This window comes from Lonchura striata, chromosome 4, assembly GCF_046129695.1.
Source record: "Lonchura striata isolate bLonStr1 chromosome 4, bLonStr1.mat, whole genome shotgun sequence".
Taxonomy (NCBI): domain Eukaryota; kingdom Metazoa; phylum Chordata; class Aves; order Passeriformes; family Estrildidae; genus Lonchura; species Lonchura striata.
The window spans coordinates 41,836,067-41,853,928 of record NC_134606.1 but is presented as its reverse complement, the minus strand read 5'-3'; the positions used below and the strand labels follow the sequence as shown (position 1 = coordinate 41,853,928).

General features: G+C 39.5%; 1 protein-coding gene across 2 annotated transcripts in view; it reads left to right on the top strand.

The window, feature by feature from the left end:
- Positions 1-3,928: 3,928 nt before the first annotated feature.
- GUCY1A1 (guanylate cyclase 1 soluble subunit alpha 1) overlaps positions 3,929-17,862 on the top strand; it is a 34,645-nt gene continuing 20,711 nt past the window's right edge. Inside the window, exon 1 of one of the 2 annotated variants that reach the window (XM_021544763.2) lies at positions 3,929-4,035. The gene's annotated coding sequence lies outside the window, so the exon portion shown is untranslated. Of the gene's footprint in view, positions 4,036-4,207; positions 4,453-17,862 lie in introns of those variants that run through there. The other variant, XM_021544765.3, reaches the window with a different exon arrangement.

The following is a 17,862-nucleotide window of genomic DNA, read 5'->3' as shown; positions in this document are numbered from 1 at the left end:
TGCCTTTAGACACACCAGTGGTAATATGTCTTCCACAGTGTTTTCAGCTTCCTATGGCAAGAACAGATGTATCAATAAAAGAATACTAACCAGGTAGCAGAGGTATCAAAACCCCACAATTAATCTCAGTTCAGATGTTTTTAGATAGCACAAGATTAAATTAACTCTTCATCTGGCATTACGCCTTTTGGCATCTAGATTGATCTTAAAAGGCTCTTAAAAAGGCACAGTAAATGATACAGTGTTTTTGAAGTTTTTGAAATTTTCATCCATTGTCAAGCTTAATTCTCATTTCCTGTTGTGTAAATCCCAATTTGATTACTAGTGCCATGGATTACTAGTGCCATGTCCCCTTTATGTATTGTGCGCATCTCCTCTGCACTGGAGTGGAAAGGTAATGTGTTTCTCATGGGAGACTCTTAACGAATGCCATTACATGGTAATCTTGAAAATGCATCATTACACAGTGGGGTAGAAATTGCAATTACAAACAAGAAGCATGAAAAAAAAATCAAATTTACAAAGCCAAACATTTCCATGCCTTGAAAAAAGATGCACAGCACAGCCACATGATCCCTTTGTTATTGGTTCAGTAATTCACCAATTAGATGTGAACTGAGCCAGGGAATCCATGAGGACTCTGACTGACCAGATTGACCTCGCAAGCGAAAACACAAATGAGCACTACAGCCAAACTGACTTCTACCTGGAGCACCGCACATTTGCAGCAGTGCTATTTCTAGTGTCAGTGGTAAATGCAAATAGGAATCATTTTAGGCTGCCATAAACATTACATTGCCTGCATTAGGGAGAGCACAGCCAGCAGGAGGCAGAAGGTAATGCTTCCCCTCTACTCAGCACTGGTGAAGAATCTGAATTTCTGGGTCTAAGCCTGGGCTCCTCAGGACGAGGGAGAGGCATGGACTTACTGTAGCAAGTGCAGCAAAGGGCTGCTAAAATGGTTAAGGGACAGCAGCATCTGATGTACAAGGAGAGGAGGAGACAGCTGTGACTGTTCAGACTAAGGAAAGGGAGGCTCTTGGAGATCATATCCACAGGTATAAATATCTAATGAAAGAGAAAAGAATAGGGAGCTGGACTCTTCCCAGTGGCATCCTGTGTAAAGACAGGAAGATGTGTATTTCACAAATTGAAATACAGGAAATTCCTTTTAAATATAGGAAAATAACCTTTTTTTTTGCTGTGAAGGTTGTCAAACACTGCAATGTGATGTTTAAAGATGTTGTGGAGTCTTCGTCCTTGAAGACACTAGAAATTTGGCTGAACACCATGCTGAACAATGAGTTCTACTTCACCCTGCTGTGAGCAGCAGGGCTGGATTAGTTCAAGTCCAGAGGTAACTTCCAGCCTCATCTTTCTGCCATTCTGTTATCTGCCAGCATCTCCAGTCCCACGGTGCTGGTGCCTGAAGCCATCCAGGCTGAGCCATGAGCTGCTCAGCACCACAGCTCTGGGCTGCAGCTTTCTGTATTTTCAGAAATTTCAGTTGCCATGGGGGAGATGATACATTTGAGAGGTGCTTCTTTGAAGACATCTGATTTGAGAACTTGAATTAAATACAGCAGATGTCAGTAAATGGCAGTTTAGGAGTGTTAATTATACTCTGAATTATGATGCCTTTATATTTCATTATACATATATCTTAGCACTATTTCATATAATACAATATTTCCATCTTATTGGTCAAAAAAACCACACTTTATTTTATGGAAGAAAATTAAGAAAATTATGCCATTTTTAAGTGTGACATAAGTGTTCCTTAAATAAAATGTGATATCTTTTTTGCTATTTGTAGGATCTTATGAATCTTATGGAAGGAATTTTTTTCATTGAATTTTGTTTGAAGAACTAACTTTCCAATGACTACAGTAAAATGAATACTGCCTTGTATTAATACTTCAATTAATATAATTTGAAATACTCTTCGCTTCTTTCAAATACACATTGCAAAGATGCTATTCCTAAGCATGTTCTTTGTTTATTCGGTGCTAGTACACACATAACAAGTGACAGGGATGAACAGTGGCTTTCCAAGAACTATGGGAGATCTTTGTGTGCTGATGATTCAGCTCCTCACCAAATGTCCACATTCGCTGTTCTTGTCCAGCGTTTGTCACTCTGGTCACAGCCGGTTTACACTGCAGTGATCATCATATCTAAATCTGCATGGCACATCCTGGAATAGGAATTCTTTGCAACAGAAGCTCTTACTCCTTTTGGTATAGAAACCTGATAATGGAATTCACTTCTATCAGTTGCTCAGAGATGTTTGTACTTTTTTTTTTTCCAGAAATGTCTGGTTCCCCGAGGCAAGAAAAGTGAGACTGAAAAGCCAGTTAGAGTAGTTTGCAAATGAGGGCAAACATTAGCAGGCCCTTGCCTTGAGACTAATTTTTGTTTTTGAAGGCAAGACACTGCATCAATGCATTATCTATTAATACAGTAGTTTTATGAGGTACACAATGTCCTATGCTATTTATCACTCAAGTTTCATATTGCTTGTCAATGACTTCAGAAATGGCAACAAATTGGGCTTTGGCAGATTATTTTCCGTTGACTAACTGGTGGCTGAAGGAATGAATCACTTCTTTAGCTGACAGATTTCTTTTAACATGGCAGGCAGGAAGCATGGTGTGAAGCAGATATATTTATTAAACCATCTTTCAGTTCTGACAGTCAGGGAGGCAACAAAACATTCACACCTTAAGTTTGATAACCTCTCTTGCATAAAGTTGGTTTGTTCAAAACCACTTGGAGATGTGATACTTTTATTTTAGTTGATTTTGACACTTGCTTCCACACAATCTTATTAAGGTGCAATAGTCAGTGAGTGACAAGAAATAATACCCCTTTTCTCTTGCTGTGTAGGTATGGTGCTCCTCCAAACTTATCCTTCAGCTTATGACAGCTGTTTTTCCTGGTGAAATTTTCTGTTTGCTTCCATGTGACTTTATAAGGCAACTGTTCCTACTGTGAACTTAGTCACTGTTAATTGTCCAAGCCCAACACAATTATCCTCCTGGGCTTCCAAAAACTATCCATTGGTTCCATGCAGTGAAAATATCATGAAAATGCCTTGGTAAAGATTTAAAATTTGTTGACTTATCATTCTTGTGGCATACAAGAATGAAGAGCACAATTTCAGACCTGGGCAACGCTCTTCAAGGAGTGTTTTATGAATTTGTTCTCTAAATTGAAGTTGGCCATCTGATATGCTGATGTTGTGTAAACGATTCTTTTTTCTGTGCCTATCTGGAAAGGCGTTTCCCTTCTTTCATTGCTTAGGTATGAGCTTAAATAGTAGCACTCCAAGGCAATAGTAAAAAAGGTAAGCATCACATATTGCACGGAATATCATTCGCAACAAGTAAATATAAGCCGTGGTAGAGAAAATGCGAATAAAACAAACATGGCAGCACACGTTTCCGAACAGAAGGGTATGTGGAAGGATTCTGGTGTGGAAAAGACGCCAGTAAGCACAGCGGCTTGCCCCCATGACACAGGCGCTACTCGCCGGAGCCGCAGGCAGAAGCTCCCGGCTGCGCAGACTGGCATCTCTCGAAGCCCAAGCCCGCAGGGCGAGCGGGCACTGGCGGGGCGGGGGGCGGCGGAGGGCAATGGGGGGCGGCGGAGGGCAATGGGGGGCGGCGGGGAGCGGCGGGGAGCGGCGGGGGGCGGCAGGGAGCCCGCGCCCCGCTCGCAGCCCGCGGCGCCCCGCGCCTCCGGCCATCCCCGCGCAGGGGCCGCTCCGCTCCGCGCCGGCGGCGGCCGGCACGACTGGCACAGGACCGGCGCGGCTCCGGCGCGGCTCGGCGCGGCTCGGCACAGCCATCGCGCCGCCCCCGGCCGCCGCCCCCGCCCCGCCGCCGCCCTGATTGGGCCCGCGGGGAGGCCCCTCCCGCCCGGGGCCGCCGGCCGCGCCCGCTCCCCAAATACACCTTGGCGGCGCCGGGGAGCGGCGGCGCCTGCCCTGAGCCCCTCGGCGGGGCTGCGGCCGCGGGCACCCGCGCCATGGTGAGTGGCGAGGGGCGAGGCGGGCAGCGAGCGGCGCCGGGGCGCGGGAGGGGCGGGGGGACCCTGGACAGCGCTGGCACGGGCGCCGGGCGCACGGCGGGGCGCGGCCGGGGCCGGGGTCCCTCCGGCCGGGCGGGACCGGCGCTGAGCCCCGGCGGCGGGCGGGGGCAAGGCAAGCCTTTCCCGTGAGCGCCCCGAGCTTTCCCGTGCGCGCCGAGCCCCGAGCCAGACATGGGCGTGAGCGAAACGGGACCGGTCCGGGGCTGGCAGCGCTCTTGGAGCCCGCCGAGGGCTCCAGCCACGAGCGCTGCTCCGGCGGCCTTTGTGCGTTGTGAGGCTTTCTAAGAATTCGCGAATTGCTGATGCTCGTCAAGCTAATCAAAGCCATTCAGGCTGGTGTTACTGCGTTATGCTTAGGTAAGGTTTCTTACCCGGTTTTCAGAGCAATTTCTGCCATTCCACCTCATGAATTAGACATCAACGTCATATTTCAGCACATACTTGCTGCTCTAACAATAACTTCATCTCTGCATCTGCTATTCCAATTATTTCTTTTTCCTAGGAAGAATAAATGAACCCCCAAACTGTGTTGCATTTGTGACGATTAGCAGTTTTTCAGTCAATTTTCTCCCTCTTCTTTTCATTTCAAGACTTCAGGCTTGTAATCCCTTTTCTGAGTGAATAGGTTTGTTTCTATGGCTAAAGCTTACTGGGCATTACTAGCTTACATTTAGTATTCCCTTTATAAAACCATCACTATCTATAGTCATCAGGCACTTGAAAACTTTTTTCTCTCATATATAAAGGAGTGCTTTTATACATCTTTTAAACATCTTATATGTGAAGCTTGATCTAATGCTGATTCTAAAATGGCTTTTTTTTCAGAGCTGATCACTTATTCTGGGGATGTAGTAAGATGGCTTTCTAAGTTCGAAGCATGATTTAACAGGGAAGAAGTCATAAGCAAGGATGCAGTGTGTCAGTAATGCTGTATTTGGGCTTTTCACTTCCACTGGACTACAGGTTACACTGCGCTGCATGTGGGTTGGTCTAAAGAGATGGTCAGACATTTGCTATTTGGAATACTAGTAGGAAAACCAAAATTTTTATTCACTTGGATTTTCCATTATTAAGTCAGAGAATACAGAATAATGTAATAGAGGAATATTTTCATAATAAATGTAAGAATTTAATTATATTTGTATGAATAGAACAAGGTGTTTTACTTATTTGGAAGTGGTCTAATCTTAGAATTTTTCCTAAGACAAAACTCCCAGTAGAGCCACTCCCTTTTCTTGTAGTTAGAATTAAGATTATATGTTTCCAAACTACAAAAAGCAGTCGTAAGGAAACATATACTTTAAATCATATAAATGGGTCTACTACTTTTCTAGGGTCAGGAACAAAAGGTGGTGACAGCCTGTACTGGGAAGAGATTCCTGTAACAGACCATTTTACATAATTAACCAGAGAAGATAAGCAATTCAGGCATCCAGAGAATGTATGCAAATGTGTTACAAATGTTCTCTTTGGAGAGAAGAGAATTGTAGAGAAGTTTCTTGCTTGGATTGTGTTGCTCTGGGGTGTTACATATGGCCATACGTTCTGATGACTGTTCTCTTTGCTTTGCCAGTAGCAAGAACCTTAAATGAACCAGGTGATTGTAAGGAAGCACGAGGAGTACTGTAGCAGTGAAAAAAAAAATAAAAAGCATTTGCTGAAATCATACTTATCCAAAGCAGGCAGGAAAAGTATGGAAGGAGAGAGAAGGAAAGCACATATTCAGAATTCCTGCTTGTACTTCCTTTTTCTGGGGAAATATGTACCTTGCAGCTATCATGAGTCATGACAATGCAAGATCATGAGGCAAACATTGGAGGACAAGGTAAGGAATTTAGTTCTACTGGTGGTTTTTTTCACCTTTTTTGACACCAATAAAATGTCGCACCAAGGTCTTGATGTCTTCTCTTCCACTGGTTCACTTGCTGAGTACTTACTTAAATGAATCAAATTTTTTAATAAAACACAAAATGAGAAGTCAAGGTCCATAAAAGTAAGTACTCAAGTTGAGTATATTTGTCTTATTGGGATTAATGCTTTCTTTAAAAAAAATCTGTCCTTACTCTATGACAGTTTGTTTCAAAACAGATTCCACAGTGAAATCAAAACATAAGTAAGAGTTGATAATAAAATCTAGTATGCCAAATATCAGTAGCAGTCAAAACCTGGTTATGTCATGCCATAAATGATAAAATATCAGTGCTGTTACGAATATGAATGCCATCTGTTTAAAATTCTAAAAAAAAAATAATACCAAGATTCAAAATAAGTAATCCAAGAAGCAAAGATAAAATTTGTAGCAAACACAGCTATTTTCCTTGTAACTGAAATGAGTTGTTAACAAAAAATCCTGTAGTATTGTACTTTAAAAAAAAACCCCAAAAACTAAAACCCAAGCACCTCAGTAATCTAAGCAAGCATATGATAGATTATTCTAAATTATCTGCAAGGAAATATGTGTAAGGAGGTACTGGCTGTATTTCGTATCTACTTTCTAGACTAGCAACAGGTTTTAAATTTTTTTATAAAAGCTTAATAATTTAAGAAAAGTTCTGTATAGGTAAAAAACCCCTTATTTTTAAAAAAGTATTGGAAAATATAGGGTATGGTTTAAAGTATTTTGTTGTAATGTTATTTAGAAATCATTACATTTCAGATTGCACATTTTATTAACAAATAAAATTTGGGCCATTGGAGGGCTGCCATTAGAGTTTCTTTGTTGAGATTTCTTGCACTTTTTGTCCTATTTACTTTTTAAAGATCTTTATTGTCTACATGTCTTAAAATTTACTGCATTTGTGTAGATGTTTGCCATTGCAATTAAGATTTTTAGCATTTGAAATTAAATTGGGATCAAATCTCATATTTGACATTACTTTGAATATTCTTTCTAGCATGTCTTCACCATTTGAGATGTAGCTGTATGATGTTTGTATATTGCATGTATGATGTATATTCAGTGTGTCTTCCATGAATAGTTGTATGACAAGTAGAGATTCAAGTTTATCATTAAACATGTTATATTTTTAAGTCAGTTCAAGGCATGGGTTTTCATTCAACAAAGGAACACTGTTCAGGGCAGAATGAACAGTCTATTTATTTAGGCTGTTCATTAAATTAAATCTATTTAATTTTAAAATTACAATAGGATTTAAGCATGTGCTTAAATTGATTATGGCTTCTAGCTGTGGTATAAACAACAAATTAATTTTTACTAATAAAGGCAGCAAAATTTGCTAGATAAAGCAGATTTTCTATAAGGTTTTTGTTTATAGATTCACATGCTTTGAGACAACTGAAAAAGCCATGTTAATATTTATAATTAAGCCCTTTACTTGTGCCATAGATACTGACTGCGGCTCATTTAGTGATATGCTGTTCTCCCATTTTTTTGGTTGTCCTAATCAGGTGATGGCAGTTGTAGGTCAGTGCTAGGAAGTGGCTCACCACACAGGATATTTATTTTTGTAGATGTGGTGTCAAGAGCAAGCTGACATCTACTCCCTTTCTGTAGGAGTGCACATTTCACTGTTCTGCTGCTTCATGACCTAAGCCAGAGCAAATACGATCCCTACAGATTACTTCACCTCAGAGAGGCTTCACCATGTCCTGTTCATTGATTCAGACCCCAGGCACCTCTGTGAGCTTCAGGACCTCCACAGGCCTTCAGTCTTTAGGAGAATCCTACCCTATCAAAACATAATATTCTGTGATACTGCCTTCCACTGGTTTCTCATTCATGTTTCCTATTATATGATAGTTTTGTTAAGTGGAATAGATGACCTTGCTAAGAATACTGCTGCTTTCAGATTTAGTTGGCATTAATTGTATTTAACAGGCATTCTCATTTGATTCAAATGCCCCTTTCCATGGTTCAGACCTTTACTGCTACGTTTAAGCACTCTCCAGCTACTTGAACTTGGCAGCATTGTGGTACACATTATTCTTGATTTTACTGCTCTGACTCTTTAAATTAGTTCCTTTGTATTACTTAAAGTCAATTTGTGAATTGATTTTCCTCTTGCATATTCACTATTCACACTCGAAGTAGCTGTTCCAAGGCAATGGTGCCCTGCTAGCAGAAGTATTCAAATGAACCCCCTTGTGCAAGTCAACCCCAGGAGGATAATTCCTTTCAGGGAGGGAGATGATAACCAAACTGTGACTTTGTGTTATTTTTGAGAGAGTATTTCTTTCATGAGAGCCCCTGTTGCTACTTCCTATGTATCTGCCTGTGAACAGAGGCCCCGGAGCTGTCTGGAACCCTCCCTTGGGATGGTTTGGCTATGCCTTGCACTTCACGCATGGCTATGCCCATTGATTGTCTCAGCTAAGTCCATATAGAAAATAGGTCAGCCGTGCAGTGGCTCAGGAAGAAAGCTTTAATGTGTAGTTGTAATCTAGAAACAGGACATGTGTGTCATTTTGGAGGAGACTGCAACTGCTTCCAAAGATGTTATCAAGCATCGTGGAATCTAGCCCTTGGACAGCTATTTGTATTAGAGAGCTGCAGGGAATATCCTGTGCAAGTCATCCAATTTCCTCCCTGTGAATAAAGTTAAAATTTATTGTTAGAAGGTTGCATGCTAAAATTCTTTGATTATGTTCCCCTTCACATATGGAAATTGAAAGAAACATACATTTATGAAGTGGATCGGTTCCTCAGCCCAGTTCTGAGTTGTTCAGAACAAAATTACATCATGCTTTTGGGTAAAATATATTTTGGGGAATCCTCATGGTGGAATTCTTGAGTGTCACTGATTCAAGAGAGTGCAGTAAAACTTGTGGTTTCTGTGTACAGTACCTGCTGCTCAACTCTCCACTTCTAATAAATAGGGGCACAGAAACAAGTTTCTCAACAGTATATTAGACAGAAGTGTGTTGTGCAGTGATGACTGCCTTTCTAATGCTGACCAAAGTAAATGTGTGTTTAATTTCATTCTAACCTTGCATTTCACTTGGCACTTGATACAGCTGCAGGCTGGCAAAAATTGTTCAGGGAAAGCTGATTGCCCTACTCGGCAAACACAGAAACTCTTCACACACAAAAGAGCATTAGTAAAAGCCTGAATACAGAGGCACACCCCAGCAGTATTTCTGTTTTGTTACTGAGGAAAATTTGGGATTTTATGTTTGCTGATAATGATTTCTATGATTTGAAAACACAAGACAATATACTCAGGTGCTGCCTTCTGGTTAATAGGGAGGGGCGTCTGCTTACACAAATAGCTCTTTTTCTCCCTAGCCCTGACTGCTGGCATCCAGGACCCTAAAATACTCATTGCAGTTCCTGTTTTAAATAGAACTGCTAAAAATGGCAGAATTTCCATGTCTTCAGAGAAAGCATGTATCAATCTAACTTTAAATCTCCTTTTTTGTTGTTTTTGCCAAAATTGTGTTCATAGCTGTCTCTTGTCTCTGCACTGGCAAGCTGGAAGTGCAAAACCATTTGCCTTCATGATGAGAAAAATCTTTGGCAGACAGGTAAATTTCTGAAATTTTAGTGAAAATGGAGCCATTAGTCCATAGAATTCACAAGGCATATTTAGTGGTAGGATTTTAGAATTTCCCCATGGGAAGAATGGTATGTAGGGAGAGAGTCTTGTGGCTTAAGTAACTTGGCAAGCCTTTTGGTCAATGAGGAACTGATTTTTTTTTCTCAAAAATTGTGACAAATAATTATAATTAATTATATATTGAATTAAATGCTTATTTTGATACAGTTAAAGTTCCCAAACAAGTTGCATGATATTAAAAACCAGCCAAAGGGAAATGCATTTCCTTTAAGGAATTATGAACCCTTCAGAAGTAACAGAATGATGTTAAACCTGCTGTGTGTTAGCCATGAAGATTTAGTGTGAGGCTACCTTCCTTGTTCTGCTTGTATATTTGGCATCTGCATCCTATTATGAATCCTGTCTGCAAAATCTATTAGAATTTTATGGTGTAAAGTGTTTTCATCCCATTGTTGCTTTTAGAATCTGGCTGCCAATTTTTATAAGGTCAAACATGACTTTTGTAAATCAGTCATATCTACTAAACTGCCCAACAAACTTGTGCAATCTCTTTAACTTTTGCTAAGACATCTGGATTCATTTCCTAGCTCGGCTGCTGTCTTTTATGATCTCCAGCATGCCTTATTTCCCCACGTATAAAGGAGGCATTGTTATGCTCCTTTCATATCCCATTTTTCTGTCTTAGCTGTTCAGAGGGCAAACCCTTCATGTCAGACATCATCTTTTGCTGTATATTTCTGTATGGCCCTGCTCTTAATTGGAGCCTTCTGGGTTAAAATAAGCAAGGTATAGGCCTACCAACAGCAAGAGAGAGAGAGCAGAATGCAGAGTATCAGTGGCACTATTTCTGTGCTAAGCAACCTGCCCAAGGATGACCTCACAGAAGGTTTAATACCAGTATTTAAGTGTAAACAAAAGTTCTGCAAGAATTTTCACAAGAAGTGATCTCGCTGACTAAGCAGTGAGACCTTCATGAATGTTGGAAGGTAATGAAATATTTCTCTTTGCAGACAAAAACATCTGGTTGTGTGGTGGCAATGAAATAACACAGAGGAGACCGGTCTTTATCTCAAGTTAAGCACAGTTTGCAAAACCTTTTGATGTGCTCACGAGGCAGAGACCACATTTGTACTGTGACACTGAAAATCTGCTGCTGATCTGAAAATTAGTATATCAGCTTCGATCAAGTTCACACTTAGCCCTGTATGTCACATGCTCCAGATCTGTGGGAGAGGCAGCATGATTGTCTGTCAACTGTATGTGGAAAAAGTCATTGACCATGATAATAGTAAATTTTAGAATCAAGAGAGTCACGGCTAGTCACAGTTTAAAGTGTGCAGCTATACCATGCATGAGATAGAGGTGAGTGGGCATCATGTCAATGACTATTCTCGTAGCAGATTAGGGACTGGCACTTAGAAATGTCAGTAAAAACTGGCTTTAATGGTTGCTTGATATATGAAGTGTGGTTTCATGATATCTTCCTTTGAGTTTGTCTTTGAAAATTATTTGCACTTCTAAGTCATAGTAAGTTCTAAGCAAAAATGGGTTCAAACAATAGAGGGTAATTAAAAGGAAAAAGTATCTTTTCAAAGAGGGTTTGAAACAGTGGAAAGCAAGGACTGCTGATAGGATACAGGGTTATGATTTACCCGTAGCAAAACTGAAACAGAATATCTATTCCTGCCTGTATTGTGGCAAAATTTTGTTAGCAGTAAATTGGTATATGGAAAAATAAGATGATAAACTGAAATAAGAGAGTGGTAGTAGCAGAAAAGCATCTAATGGGGCTAATGTGTTAAAAAAACCCCAATTATATTGCCACTGTTGTAAGTTATATTGTAATGCTGGAATAAATATGCCAAAATAGGCAGTTGTATGGGTTTATATGACAAATTCTCAAGAGTTTTCTTTCCCAACTGTTACCATAGAGTAATGGAAACCACTTGTGATCTTTAGTAAAATATTAATAAGTGCATTCTGATCTTTAAACTTAGGTTTGGCACTCTGTCTTTTAGCAAAGAAGCTGCATTACTTAGGAATGCAATCCTAATGTCAGTTGGACATAGTATGGGCATTGTAGGATTTAGATGCCTGTTATAAACAGAGTTGAAAACCCAGAGCAAAGATTTAGAGCATGAATATGCTGCAAAGACACTTGTGATACTGTGAGAATTTAATTTCTCCATTGTCACAAGATACTTGTAAAGTTAGTGCTTGTGTCTTGTTAAAGCTTGTCAGGTACAAGTATTTGAAATAAATGTTTTGTATTTTCCACACCACCTAAAGTGTAAGCAGAAATGTCAAATATTTCTGACCCCATATAAAGGAAGACTATACACAGTGCAGCAGACTTGCCTTCCTCCCTGTGTTATTTTTACCTCTTGAGAATGCACTGTGCAAGATTTGTCGTGCTTCAAAATGCTCTAGAATGCCAAAATGCTTAAAAAATGTTGTCTTCATCTTGGCAGGAAATTCCTTGTGAAGGAGATACTACCTTTCTTTATCCTTAAACTTAAGTCTCTGGTTTGCATTCTCCAGGAAGTTGTGCATCTCATTCCCTCCCTCAGCCCAGCTATTCTCGTGGCTTCTCAGCCTTTACTCCCTCAGAAAAGGGGGAACTTGCTATGTAGTATCCTCTTTCTGTGCACGTAAATAAGTGCAGAGGTGAAACCCATTATTTGTCACATGATTTCTTTTTTCAAGGGTCCAGTGAACAATAATTTTAGCTGTCCAAGCAAAGGAGCATATCTCTTCAAGATAATATTCAAATAACATTCAAACCTATTTGATATACTCCTCTGAATACATATGCATTTGATATGGCCAGAATTTGATTTTGGTTCATTTTTAGGTTTTCTGCCACAGTTCACTGGCCAGTTGCTCTGCTCTTTCACCTCTGAAACAACTGAACTGTGTTCTTTGCTGCTTGGAGCTGTTATTCACAGAACTAGTATGCAACACATCAAGTTGGAGACATCCTGTTATATAGCTCAATTTTTGAAATGAACCTAATTTCTTAATATAATGAAAGAAAACAGGCGCTCACTGGTGGATTTCCATTTTACAGATTTAAAAATCAGCACATACAGAATTTGTATCTTATTTGTTAACTTTTTGTTGGGAAATTGTACTTGAAGGACCTTTGGTTTGGTACAGCCCCTGCACTTCAAGTGAGCCTTAGGTCTCTGGGTAGCTGAAGTGTTGAGACCAATATGTTTATAAATAACATTTGATTTTAGGTTGGGTTCTCAACGAAGTAATCTGAGATGACTCTGTTGCTACTTTTCTTTGGCTGTTGCTCCTGTTTGGGAGCTCCTTCAGACCAAGATGCTCAGCTGTGTTCTGTGCTCATTTTGCCTGGGGATTGAAGCCCAAAGCCTCCCAGCACTGAATCATAAATTGCCACACCTTGGACTAAGAACTGGATGCCCATATAGTTCCTTACCTTCTGAGAGGTCTGCTTGTGTTTATGGGTGATTGCTGGCACCAATGCACTTTCATGCTGCCTCACTGGAATGCAGGTCAGAGCCTTGAAGGAACCCAGGTAAGTAATGCTTCTGTCCTGGGATCTCAGATACACGTGCAGCATGAACTGGTATTTCAGAAGGCCTGATGGAGAGAGAAAAGAGGTTCCTTACAGATATATTATAAAAGACAAGTGGAATATCCTTAAAAAAAAAAAAAAAGTAAAATTATGAAACGAAAACTTAAATCAGTAACAATGGACATCTAACCTTTATGTTCCAAATCAATGCCATTTAAAACAAAATACTAGAAGATAACATAGGAAGTTTTTACCTTTTTATTATCACAGGGCAGCCTCATTAAACAGTGCTGCAAAACAAGGTATATCATTTCCAGCCCCCCAATAGGTGCTAGTGCAGCAAACCAGTGAAACTAGAAATTGAATCTTGATGGCCAAATCAAAGTAATAAACATGTGTTCTTCCTTAATTGTGCATCAGAGAGAGTAATACATAACCAGGAGAGTTGGCTGAAACACAGAAACAGCAAACAAAAAAATTCTCCTAAAATCTAAAATACTGGAAATGCTGGAAAGCTCCATGAAATTAGCATGTCAACAGGTTCTATAGGCCATACTGGTAGATTACAGAAAAATTATTTGCATAAAAACCTACCAAGCTTCAGTGGATTTGTAGTAGAGAGAAAGCACTTTATGGACAGCAAGAAAAATGTCCATTCCATCGCAAATACTTTTGCTCTATTGGCTGTGTTTTCCTTATTTCTTAGGGATTTTTTGCTCTTCATGTTCTTTTATGAACAAACATGAAGAACAGGTTTTCTTCTGTTCTTTTCTCCTTGATCCTTCATTCTGTCTATATCTCCCTTTGTTTTATCTTTCACATAATACAGAAGAGCACATACTGCAAAATAAATTAGAAAAAATAGGAAAACTGAAATCTGAGAAATGGAAACAAGCTCTGATCTTTCAGACTTCAGTAAGAGTACTGTGATGTTGACATTGTTGTAGCCAGTGCAGTTATACAGACTGTGAAGTGAATAAATGTGGGTGATTTTAGGTACCCTGCCTAGAATAACTCCAGGAAAATTACCCTGTGATTCATGCAATGCACAATATCTGTATTTACCCAATGAGAGAGAGACCTGAGGACCTTGCACAAAAAGTCACAAAAAAGCACCAAAAGAATTATGGTTAAAATACATTTAATTTGGCTCAATAATTAAACCCTGAATTTGTACCTTGAATTATAGGCTGGCGATTGATACATCTGATCAAAGTTTCTGAATTGCTCTTTGTTAACCTTTTCTTGGATTTCCATTCTTCAGTATTTCTTAATCTGTTGAATCTCTGTTCATCTGAAACACCTGACACAAAAGCTAGTGAATTTCAGGGAATTTGCAAGCATTGCAAGCTAAGCATCTATTTCTGTGCCAGCCTGTAACCAGCACTTTGGCACAAAAATATCCAAAACTGAAACAGAGTTTCAAAAACCTGGATGTTATTATTTTTGTTCTGTTTGAATATTCAACTTTGGTATTGTTACAAGAGGCTGCAATTCAACAGCTAATGTACTTGAATCTGTATAATGCATAGCTTAAATATGCTAGCTCTTTTTAAATGTATCTGTTCTAACTGGAGGAGCAGCACTGACCAAGGCTTCTACTATCTGATATTTTTTAGCTATAAGGATGTGTCCTTTTTTTTATTGTTTATCACTAGTGAGGGTTTGGAAATGTAGCATTATAAATATTTTCCTTGGTGTCATGATCAATACCACAATGATTCTCTGATTTTCACTGTGTCTATTATTAAAACAGGAAGCTACATTTTAATGACTTGAGAAGTTTCTTTATAAAGGAGCTCAGATTTCTACATATCTATAGCCTTGCTATGATTTAGATATGTCAAAACTGAATCTCCCATAAATATTTTCAGCTTACTTTTCCATAGGGCCACATTTTCCCCTCACTCTTTACCTCAAGCTGCCACCAGGGACAAGGGGAAGATATTACAGAATACATGGTGAACATGGCAGCTCTCTCTGAGTTAATCTTGCATTCCTTCTCCCTGCTGCTCTCATTTACATGTGCTGACTTTTCCTGTGCAAAAGTAATCTGAAAAACACTCTGTGCAATTTGATTTCATTCACATGCTTAAAAGAAGTGTTGAATAAATGGAACGGAAGGCTTTGAAAGAGCAATAGCCGTGGTAACTTCAGCAATTGCACTGGAGACAATGACAAGCATCTCAGATTGAACATTCAACAGGAAGCCAAAATCTGATTCTGGATTTATTTAATCTTTAGTTTTGTTACACACGTGGTGTACACTAACAACAGGCTATTGTTAATCATTAAGTGCTTATTTTTTGTGATTAACAACATTAATTTCTCTTAATACCACACGTGCAAGCTCAATATTTCACAAAAGCTCTCATCTTTACTTAGCTTCATCATTTTAGTGAAAAAGGAAGCCGGTGTTTTTAAGGACAATATAAATTAATATATTTACCTAGCTTTCTCTGCTTTAAGTTAATATCTGCTGTATTTTGCAGAAGAGTATTAGAAAGTAGCTAAACAAGATACTCAAATTGGTATTGTAATGTATTCCTAGACCATTCAGTCTCTCTGGATATGCTGATAATCTTTTCAAAGGTAAGATGTTGTGCTTTTGTGTACTCAAATCTTTTTCAGAAGAGCAGATTTTGAAAGAGGTAGGCTATGAATAACTATATGTGCCTGTACCATTGTGTGCAAAATGACAGGCCAATCAGTGAAATAAAAAAGGAAGGTGCTAATTTACAGTGCACATGGGCTAAATCAGCAATTCCAATTATTTTTAAACATGTTTTGTAGCAGAAACCATATGTAGACATTTAATCACAGAGGAAGGTGCCTCTTGGTCCTGCTCTGCAAACACCATGGAAGAGAACAATTGGGAAAGTAGCTGATTTCTCTGCTTCTTCAGAGCTGCTATTTTTTTTGCAGGGACCTACGTAAAGCAGAATCAGTATCTGTATGATGGCTATGAAAACATCCCTTCAGCCATCTATTTGGGTTGATTACATGTCTTCAATCAGCATGTTTTTTCAGAAAAAGTACAAGGACATAACCTCAATGCTGTAGGACAAACCATTTTGACTAATTAGAAGTTCCTGTTATTCCCTTCCCATGCATAGGTTTTAACCTTTCTGTAATCTCAAATAACCTCAGTTCTGTGATTATTGCATCTGCACACTTAGCTGCAAAAACCCAACATTTAAAAGCCAAGGTCATATTTTGGTTCAAAAATAAGAAAACATGCAAATCAGTATTTCAGTGACAGGAGTGACAAACCTTTTAGGATTAATCCTATTCCTGCTATATCCAGAAACCTGCTGTTGACTTCAACAGGAGTTGGCATGAGTGCTTAACTATGAATAAATATGAAAGGTAGTTGTCAGTGATTTTCAGCATGAAAATGATTTTGTAGATATTGTAAACAGAAGTGACAGGTGGCAAATACCCAGTCAGAGAGCTCTACAACTGAAATCTGCTAATTTCAGTCCTACTTCTGTCTACAGGCCTAATTTTCAGACACCTCTCTAAGATCTGTGGAGTCCATGGTACCATTTAGTACTTTTGTTGTTTCATTTATTAAAAAAAGAGATGCAGCAATGCTGGCTAAGTTGCGAATACTAGCTAAAGATTTCACTAATAGTATGGGATAAAAGGTTACTAGATTTCACTTTTATCACAAAATAATTACTATTATTTTTTAGTTTATTTGCTCCTTAAAAGCATTTTTGATCTATGAAATAAACAAAAATCAGATTTTGTAGACATGTATAGTTAAAGGTCAAGCTAAATGAGTAACGTGCTATGCATTGCTAAATTTGAGAGATTGAGCTGTAAGTAGATATTTGGAAGGAATCAGTAAGCACAACAATTAAGAATGACTTTATGTTCTAGACCATCAGTGTTTCTCCTTTTGTGGATTCTAATTACATTCCACTGGCTATGGGCAACACTTTGATCTTTACATTTAACTCCTGCAGACTGTCACGACCACTGCATTTCCTCAGGATGAGTTTTAATTCTTGAAAAGAAGACATAAATTTATTTTTCATAGCTTTTCTCTTACAAGTTTTATGGAAGTATTGTGCTTTCAGGGGCTATAAATGTAGGTTATGCTATAAGTAAAAACGCGAGAATTATTTGTGTGAAAGTGTGAGAATAATTTCCAGATGCTTTGGATTGCTTGCCCTCACTGCAACAGCTCCTCTCCTTAAATTGCTTCCTCATCTGGGCACCCAGATCACTCAAGGTCTCATCAGTTATGTCAGTTCCGTATCAGGATTTCTCAAAAAAGCAAAACCAAAATGCAAGCTCAAGACCTGAATAATGCATCATGGTTACATACAGCAGGTTTCTGGTTTTTGTTGAGGTATCTTTACCTGTGCCTCAGTGGAAAAGGCCGTGAGCAGTGCTGGGGGCTGTGGCTCTCGGGAGCTGCCCGGCTGGGGTTCCAGCCGTGCTGGGCCAGGGCTGCGGATGCGCCGCAGCCGAGAGCTGCCTTCGCATCCTGAGCGTGTGATGGGAGCAGAGGTGCTGCAAGCCTGCCTGCTGGGCTTGCTGGGGAGTGTTTTCACAGAGGTTTTGACTCACAGGAAAATAATATTTTTCCCACGCTGCCTTCTCAGCATGCCTCCCTGTTATTTGGTCCTAGCATAGGAAAATATTTACCCTATGAAAGTACTTAATGTGATACTTAAAATGGCAAATATG